The following is a 10,856-nucleotide window of genomic DNA, read 5'->3' as shown; positions in this document are numbered from 1 at the left end:
TAGAAGAGGAATTCAATATCTAATATACAAATAAGGCAAATATATGTCCTTAGTTCTATCGGACGGAAATAACTTGGGACTAAGAAACAACGTTTTCTATATCTTCGATATATTTTTGTTTCCTTGTAAATTCAAATGATTTTTACTATTTCACGTTACTCATTAACAAAAACAAAGTTTACTTTCGGTAATTGAAATGGATATTTTTGATTGACAAATATCCAAAAGAAAGTCATTGCTTTATTTCTTTTAAGACACGAAACATATGAAACGGTATGAACGGCAGTGAAATGGTTCATCTATTTATTTTAATGAATCGCTGCAATGAGCACATATGCCCATTGCATTATTGTAAGCATGCACAATTTATAATTTGATTATGAATTATATGTCTTATAAGATTTTTTAATATGTTTACCAAAAATTTGATTATTACAATCATGTTTGCGTTCGCCTAATTGCAGAGTGTTAGATTTGCCGACGCCAATTTACCTAAAAACCCTATTTGGACGTCGAATCTTTATTTAAAAGCTTTCGCCTGGTTACAAAATGTTTCTACATAGTGCTGCTCAGCCTGGGTCAGCAGTATTTTCCAATACCACAGCTGGACAGTACCCAAAATTACATTTTGTTTAGTACAAACCCTCAACCACCCCCAAAAAAACATCTCACACGTTATGTTAACGTTTTAATGTTGTAATGTGTTCTTTTTCTAATATAAAAGTCAGGTGAAATATAAAGAAAACATAATATATTTTTGATTTTGGTCTAAGTCAGCCTAAACAATCATAACAAAGAAAATCACTTTGGCTGAGAAACAAAGGGTTTATATAATCTTTGTAATCCGTCGTTTCTTTTCGATCATTTTTACATGAGTTATACATTTTTTGTAATCTCTGGGAATCTTGGTAATGTATTAACTTTTTAAAGGCAGGTTGTTAGTATGTAAAGCATTTGCACATGCTATTTAAAATGCTACTACAAATGATCCAAATAAAAATGTATGCACAAGAAAATATCAAATGCTAAATTCTAAGTACAAATTTCTAGAACCATATCCTAATTATAAAGCAAAAGATTTTCAACAACCATCGACAATAAGATCAAACTTGTTAAGAAAAGAGTCATTTTACCTAATCAGCAAAACATTCGGTATGCCATTCTCAGATTATTACACCTTAGTTACGGGGTAGACTCCAATTAGGTAGTTCATTGTCTAAGTTGCAAAGTAGTTGAACATTAACTAAACCAATGTAATCGGTATTAAAGGAATTCTTAATTGGAATGAAATTGTTTTCTACAAGAAATTTAAAACCGATTTTTCAAACTTAATACTAAAGAAAACTATGAAAATGAAAAGGAAGGGTCCGTGTGCTTATATTTTGTTAAACCTATGTAAAATTTGGACCTCAAGTTAAATTTTTATATGGTAGTCAATGGAAGCTCACCTTCAAACATTTTTCCATTTTGCGAAATAATTTGTCTAACAATAAGCTTTTAATGGAATTTCTACAGTATTAAATAAACATAACGGTATTATTTGTGAAATAAAATTTATAGATAGTGGAAGGTGCTTTTGTGTGTTTGTTGTTTTTAATAGGTATTTGACTATGATTTATGTGAACCGCACATTTCAAGCTAATTTTCAGACATTATTTTGAATTAATTTATTAATAAATTTTAACGTTCAAAGTTTTAAGCAAATCTTATTAAAAGCTATGAGCAATACATTAAAATAACTACTGGGTCCAATTTATATATAAAATGAATCATTACAGTAATCCTAATCCAGCTTATTTGGGGTTTCCGGATAAATGATTTTACATCACTTTCGTTTATTAAACCTTAAAGTTAAGCACAGCGGATAGACCTTCCATAGTTAAGAGAGTTATAAGTTTCATGGTGTGCCTTAAAAGTGTGTCAATCCGTATACGCTTGAAGGCAACTGATATTTTGATCAGATCAAAATATCAGTGACGTAAATGCGGTTTACATTTAAGTCAACTCAGTACGAAACGAAAACTCTGAATGACAATGTAAACAAATAATAAAGCCTCATTTCTTACTTTTTATATGATTATGCTAATTTCAAATAGTTCAAGTTCACCACAGTTACACCTTCAAAATACTTTTAAAAAATGCCATTATATTAGTTGAATAAGTTTAAAAATTAGATTGTATTTAAGAGTTAATTGCACCTAAATTTAAATCGATATAAAAAAGTAAATTGAAATGCTATTCATGCGGACACATTAGTGTTTTTTTATACCAATAATACTTACGACACAAAGAATGACTAAAAAGTTACAGCACGTTATTTAACTCATCTCAATTATCATTCTACTTTAAAAGTATTCGTTTCTAAAAGTAGCACTAATTGACCTTAATCGCTAATTTTGTCGAAAAACAATACTGTACAAATTTGAAACGCAATAATTGAAATGGTTAAAAATGATTATAAAATACGGTAATGATGGATATCACTTAAAATCGTTTTTTAAAAAAAAAAAATCTTGTTAAAATAATATAAAATATGAAGCAAGTTACAGTTAAAAAATTGACCACTGACATAACTTTCGAAATTCAATTAATAGTAACCTTAATAAATATACATTGATAAATTACCCTCGATGACGTAAACAAACAAAAGTAAATCAATCAAAAAATAAAGCCCTACAATTTATACTCAATCGCAAAAGCAGTGCAAAACGTTCCAAAATTAATGTCAGACAATTTAATTATTGTTATTAATTTAAAACTGTCGCACAAATAAGAAATATAATTCGTTGACGAATAGGCCCTTTTAGTGATTTGTTAATCCAAAAATAAATATTTCTTAAACGAAATTTACACTTAACATATTTTTGTATCGTTTAAAAATTTTGGTCCTAAGTGAAATTTATTAAGCACTAGTTGCAATTGATACATATAAATGAAAAACCTTTAAAGAATATGACTTAGCTATTTTCACATTTTTGTTCCAAATCACTAATTTACTTACAAATATTATTTTATAACTATAATGCATTTAAATAGGAAAATGCTTGCTTAAGACTAGAAATTTCATACACAATGGGTTATGTAATACCTCACATAGCTAAAAAGCCCCCCAAAAAAGTTTTTGTTTCAATGTCAAGTGTTCGCTCAAATTTCCATTTAAGGACCCCTTAACAAAGAATTCGACTGCATTTTAATCAAAAAATGCTTGAACTGATTCAATAATACAAGCGAATTCTCAAATTAATGGCCACTAGAACCTGTAATGATCGTTTTGTCAAACAGAACAGGCCAAATTGCGAAATAATAATTTAAAAAAAAATGCCTTTTACTCCGATTCGTTAAAACCAGACGTAAATGGGCGTGGTAAATATATATTGCACATGCGTTAATTTATTGTTTTATACACTTGTACTGCTTTGAAATAATAGTAGATATAAATTCCGCCTGCATTCAGACATAACAGTACTTTATTCGATTAAAGCAGTGTATATTTTGTTTTTAACGTATCTGCCCTTTGGACACAATATCATAGAAATGAACTAAAATTATTTTCAACATAAACTTTTACGAAATACCTTAGCATCAAATAATTGGTTAAATCGATAAAGTTATTTTTCGGCGATTTGAAATTCAGGAGCACCATGTCTCATAAGTTTAACGGTACCAAAAGAATTCATTTGATATTATACATAATGCATTTCTATAACTGAAGAATGCCTTGGCTGTACAACATAAATGATTTCCGGTGCAAACTAAATCAAGAAGGCCTGATGTCGGATCCATTATCATTATATTTACTAGTCTATTGAGCCATATGTTGTTGTAGATTTAATAAATAAAAAAAAGCACAAGGGTGATTCAATAAATTGTCAAACTAGAAAATTCCTCTGTGGAACCGATTAAGATATGGTTAAAAGCACAGGATTGATTTATGACAGAAATCTTCATTCACCAAGAATTGTTACAACAGTTACCGTAACATAACTACGGAAAGCTTTATAATTTAATAAGTCTGAACTGTTAAAAAATACAATACGGACCCTTAAAACCCTTTAAATCTTGACTACACCTAATACTATGAGATGTATTTAAAAAATTTGGAAATTAAACATCCCTTATTTTAACAAATGTTTTAAAATGGTATAAATTTTCAAAAGAGGATACGATGCGAAAACGTGAATCACTTTGCTGTTTTTTACCCATCCTAATTACTCTTTTCCTATAGATGAGCGATGATAAAAATGTAGGTCTCCATGACGTTTTTCCTAATTCTACTAGGTGGAGTTGATTTTTGTCTTACAGTTTCTCTAATCGAGCCCTTAAAAGTTAGGCTCTTGTTACTTGTAAATCAGAAAGTTGTTGGTGCTGGTTTAAATGTACCTTAAATTTACCTAAATTTTTGCTATATATCCTTATTTGATAATGTTAGAGCCTTCTCGCAGGGATTTTCTTTATTGTGTTGTTAACTTGTTGAAAATAGCGATGCGCAGGTTGGCATGCCCTAACCGCGTTAAACCCCCTTCCGCACCCCTCACCCCCCCCCTTTCCCCCCCCCCCACCTTTTTTAGTACTTAAGCCGTTTCATTGCGGTGCCCCTATTTTCACAGGTGTTTTGTCTGTCTTGTATTGTGTGCGGTATGTTTTCTTTTTGTTGTTAGTTTTTCTTCTTGCCCCACTCCCACTTTGCCCTTCCTTTCCTTGCATTTAAGCCTTTTGGCATTACCCCCTTTACTTTTAGTAAGTTTTCCTCTTCGTTTGATTTGGCAGTAGAATCCAACGGTACTTGATTTTCATGCTTGGGGTGCGTTTTATGCTGGCCTATAGATGCCCTAACTGTTTTCGTATGTGCTGCTTGTTCGTTTTTCCTAATTCAGTTGAATGTCGATGTGCTTATCTTTGGTACATGAGTTACTGCGCTAATTTGGTTTAATTTAGTGCCTGTATTTAAAGAACATAGCATTCCCTTGTATGTTCGTCCTTGTTGAACTTTTCCCTTCCTGATTTCCTTCACCCCCCACCCCCCACCCCCCGACCCTTTCGCCCCTTACCATTCCTTCCCTTATATATTTAGCTTAAATTAATATGTATTGTTGGATGATTGAAGCAACCCGTCTGAAATATATTTTCCATTACAGCTTCTTTTTGTTGTGGGCCTACTATGTAAATGCGTGACTCTGGGGCTGTGTTTTTGGTGCTCTGTGCTTCCGAGAAATCTACCCTTACCTATAATCTTTTTTAATATGAGCTAATGTTACCCATGATATGACGTTCTACATCGAAATCGTTCGTGTTAGGCTGCCCGAAGTGATCAACAATGACTTGTATATTTACGTTAACAAAGGAATTGTTTTGTGCGCCATTGATGGAAAATTTTGTAATCTGATGCAACTTGTCTACTTTCCATAAAAAATTAAACTTGAGCCATACTGCCCTAGATATGCTTAGGGATTAACTCTCACGTGTTTCTCGATCATGAACATAAGAATGCAATACATTTTTGGACGTTTTAATCGTATTTTAAAGATATTTTCTGTGATTTTATGACAATATAAATATAGAACAAAAGAATTGCAAGGTGAGGTTTTCCAATACTAAAACAGCTGTACGTCGTACAGTCAGATGAGTGACCCTTTCTAAAGATGCGTAACACTTTTTCAAGTAATAACATTTGTTATTTTCACATTACTTTCCCCTTTAACATATATAAAGATGTATTTTGATTTCAAAAAACGTAAAATATATCATAAAACGTTGTCTTAAATTGCATGTATTATTTGCCATTTATGGAAATCAGTGTTAATAATTAAAATGCAATAAGGGGTTGCTTCTTGTAACTATTATTATATTTCGTTGTTTTTATTAATATTGTTTTTTATCATATACTGTTAGTGCATAAAATGGCTCATGAGCTTATGAACCGTGCTAAATATTACATTTTAGTACAAGCAGAAGTTCATTTGATCAATGTAATACATGTATATTGTACATCGATGAGACTATAATAAAATCTATAAAACAATACCCAAACCGTTCTTCAATGATTGCTTTACTTTTTCTGTTTGTATATATTTGTGTTATTGTTGTTGTTGTTGTTGTTATTTTTAAATACTCAGCTGCAAATTACGATAAGGAAAACAAATATTGGATCATATTTGATGAAACAGTTATATTCACATAATGTCTTGCACTCGTGATCAATCTTGTTGAAGTATCCATTTTTCACAATTACTTCAACGTATTGCGTGTTGTGTTTTTTAGTCTTTCCATAATGAGGGACTTTGGTGAGTTTCAAATTGTCTCCCTTATTTGATTATGTACAGGTTAATGAAATTGTAAGTAGGTCTCATCATTTGGAATCCTCAGACTAATTCTCTGTTTTGCCAATGAGATATCTCAGTTCTAAGGTATGAGATATCTTGCATTTTTGTTAAATTAAATTTGGAATATCAAAATTAGACGCTTGAGTGTTTATAGAATATGCAGTTTGAGGTATTTTTAAATCAACAATCATGATGATCAATAAATTAACTCCATTTACATCATCTTGCTACAAATAACATAGTCATAACAACAGAGTAATCTAAATAAAAGGACCTACTTATTTAATAGAGTATGAAAGGGAGATAACTGACCAAAGTCTCACGTTATAATTAAGAAATTCATAGCTGAGGTTTGGTGTATTTTACGACGATGGTAAGTTAATATACTAACTGATGGCACAGTTCAGTCCCTTTCGGAGTATAGCAAAAGGAAATTACCTTGTGCAAAATAAACAGTGTTACTTCATTCAAAGTTAAAAGCCCTTAAAACGGTATTTTTGGATCACTTGACAGTTGTCGCACTGTAACTTTAACTGTGCTAACATTAGATACCTATCAAACATAGAATACAAATGCAAAGTGTGTTGTGCCATGAAAATGGAAACATTGTCAAATTATAAAGGTAAGGATTTTATAATTTGTTTTACCTGTATAACCAAAGGCAAACATATTTGAAATATTATATCTTTACAAAATATAACAATGTTAAAGGAACAGATACCCAACGTGCAATCATGAAACGAGATTTAAAAATGAATGACTAATTACTAGATCAATACCTTTTATACACAGATGAATATTTGATTTTGTTACTGGACATTTTTGGTTACAGTTTGTGTCCTCCAACTTCTTGTGGTCAATTCTCCTATATAGAATTACAAATGTAGCTTTTAGAACACGCCGAACTATTTTGTTTTTTTTTTTTTTTTTTTGTTTTTTTTCTTCGACTTTCTTTCCAACTTCATACTATAGAAAAAAAGTAGTAAATGAAGTTGAAAACAAACAATTCGATAATGTTTTTTATATATAAGAAATTATGTTGACTAAAGCTCACGTGACAGCAATGTTGTGGCATTTGAAATATAAAGGCATAACCAACCCATTTGTAGATACACATTATAAAAACGTCCATGATTCCGATTAATGAAGTAAGAATTTTTGATTAGAAATGAATTTTGTTTTAAATAGGACATTTGACGTTTCTTTGGGAAAAATGCTGATATAACATATTTGCTTTGTCCATTGACGATTTAAGTTTGAACATGTTTTCCTAGTGGCAGGCATGGAAACGTTAGTTGCTGTTTGCTAATGTTTTAAAAACAAACGACCCATGGAAACCCCTAGAGTCCATGGTATAAAAACGTCCATAGAAAAGACATCTAGAGAAGTTCTATAGGCTATATATTTTCTTTTTATATTACTTTTAAGACAGAAATGTATAAATGAATGAAAAACAAATATATAATAATTCGTTTTATTTCCTAAATTTTATTAAATTTTACTGAAATGTTGTCCAACAGATTTTTTCAGGATTTTATATAAACATTGTCTATTAAGAGATAAAAAAATCCGAAGATTCCATTTTCCTTAATTTTCATTTCATTTTACAGAAATGCAGTCAATCAGATTTTTGTCAGGATTTTGTAAACAAAAATAGCAGTTAGATTCTTTATAATAAAAAACGTTCAAATCTACCCGAATACTTACTAAAATAGTGATATATTTTTTCTTTAAAATCAAAGGTACTTTTCCGAATAACTGCGTTGCGTACTTATGTAATGAAAAATACAAAAACAAACTTTATTAGAAAATAATAATTCAACTAATACTTTGCTTCAGGACATTTTGATACTAATCATCGTCATGACTTAATTTTCAAATATGATATATGTCTGTATTAATACGATGCTTTCCTTTATATACAATGTAATAATCATATTTATGTCAAATTGTCCGTATGCATTAAATGGGGCAGATATTTTAAGTTGTAACGTTTCTGATAAATTTATTTGAGCCGTGCCATGAAACAACAAACATAGTGGAATTACGACCAGCATGGATCCAGACCAGCCTGCACCTCCGCGCAGTCTGGTCAGGATCCATTCTGGTCGAAAAGCCACTATGTTGGTTTTCTCATGGCACGGCTCATTATTTTCTTTATATTTTCTGTTTCTGACAACTCCCGTGCAGCGTTGGTGTTCTTTGTTAAGCAATCGCACACTTTTATATTTCGAATTAATTCCTTGAAATAGAAATAGAAATAAGTCTGGCTGAATAAATAGTTAACAAAATGTTTTCTGAAAATAAATGCATGACTATTAACGCACCATGTAACCAAACAGATTCTATTTGTTGCAAAAAGAAAGCACTTTTTCTTTTGGCCTGCATCTGCCTTGATCTTATGTAAAACGCACAATGTGGGTAGGTGTCGGTAATTTCAAATATCTATTTAAGTGGATAAGACTTGATTCTGATATTTATTTGTTGTTGTTTTTTTTTCCTTGACATATCTCTTAGATGCATGGTGAGCCAAACTTTTCTTCTTTCCATTTTGAAGCATATTTTTTGTCATTGAAGAATCAAAATGTTTTTAAAATCTTAAGTAAATATTTTATTTTCGTAGATTTAAATACGTTTTTATCCATTGAAAAATATGCGTGGGGTAATTATGTGAACATGTAAAATGAAAGAGATTTGTTTGTGACATTTATACTTACTGATATCCCCATATTTTTCATAGTATCTGTCAGACCTGAAATCCCTATAATATGGAGTGTTTTTAAAGTATCCCCATTTTTTCAATTTTACTTAAATTCGGAAACGTTTATTTTAAACAGTGGAAGAAGAAAATACCTTATTTAATGAAAACATGTGCTTTGGCCTGTGCTTTATGTGCTCTACAACGTCTTAGGAACTAATGTTCTTTACGCTCACATGTATGTAAAAATCTTAACTGTACATAGAAAACAACGATCCATCATCGTTTAAATGCAAGCAACTCTTCTCCGAATGCACCATCTGAATAAGTAGCGAAATTCGTGCATTTCTCTTTATCTAAAACTTTTTGGACATATTTGCAATTACTAAATTTAAATATGTATCTTAGTCTAATGTCAGAATATAACGTCTGATAACATTTATTTGTTGTGTTGTATTTTATTTTATTTTATTTTATTTTAGAGTGTGCAATTACTGGTTGTGGACATCACCAAGTATTGCTACCGCTGATGCAACTGGTATTACCTTAACGGCTGCATCATATGATGGAGATGGTATAACAAGTTACACGAAAAATTCGCAAGATCCAAGCGATGTAGTGTTTGATATTGACAACTCTGGTGTTGTTACAATTACATCCGGCACAGTGACCTATCTTTTTTGACATTTTACAAATTGGTCATTTTGTAAGAATTAACTTGTAACAAAAGAATAACTTGTCACAAAATGTTATATATACTTACGAAAAATTACTTGAAGTTGTTGATAAATTAATGGACATGATTCGAGATAAACATCAAGAAATCTCTAAAACATTACAAGATCTTTTATTAATTCTAAAATAGTGCCTCCGTAATGATAGTCGGTAAATTCCGTATTATCCGTGAACAATTTCGGCATTTTACGTGTTTGCGTTCAATTATATTTACTTCTGAAGAATGCCGAATCGCATACCGATAGCCCGTTGTTAGAATCTGTACGAAAGGCGCCGAATGCCATGACAGATTCATTACCGTAAATAACTAAAAAGCATTATTTACTATTATTTCAGTGAATGTTTATAACTATGGTAAAAACTACGGCTATGTTCCGTCGGTTTTACATTAACCCGTGACTTACGTGATTACAGAAAGCAGCTGTTCTATAATTTACTGTCAATACTAATCTTGTTTCCATAAAACTCAATGCACAATTGTATTTTTACAATCTATCTACAGTTAGATCTACTAACAAACGAAGAACGCACCTTCTAAATGATATCTACTAAAAGGCGTTTCCTTGACTCGCTTAAATATAGTTGATGTATAGGATATCTCATTTTATTTCACACAAATAGATTAAGTTCAAGGTTCGTTTTGCGTACATTAGTAGACCTATCCTCGAAAATGAACAAAATCTCTAAAACATTACACGATCTTTGAATTTTGAAAACGTAAAAAAATCTGCGTGTATACTAAGTATTCAATTGTGTTTGGTACCTTCTGTCACTGAAATTGATATTTTGTGGCAATGTAAATTGTTAAAGGTTGCATAACGAACATTTTATCGCGAATACTTTCATTGTTATGACGTCTTAAATGACGTCACAATTATGAAATATACACGCGATTAGATGAATGAATAGCTTTAGTCTGTACATCTTTTAATACTTACAGAGCTAACGAATGAAGGTGGATCTGCCTCGTCTGCGATTGTGACACTCTCCATAAACGACCTTCCAGCGTTCTCCGCAATTCAGTGTCCTCAGGTAAGGATAACAGTTTTATATATCAAAAAATGTAAAAAAAAAAAAAAAATAAATAAAAAAAACATGTCACA

The sequence above is a fragment of the Mercenaria mercenaria genome, chromosome 18 (genome assembly GCF_021730395.1).
Source record: "Mercenaria mercenaria strain notata chromosome 18, MADL_Memer_1, whole genome shotgun sequence".
Taxonomy (NCBI): domain Eukaryota; kingdom Metazoa; phylum Mollusca; class Bivalvia; order Venerida; family Veneridae; genus Mercenaria; species Mercenaria mercenaria.
This window is presented reverse-complemented; position numbering follows the sequence as displayed.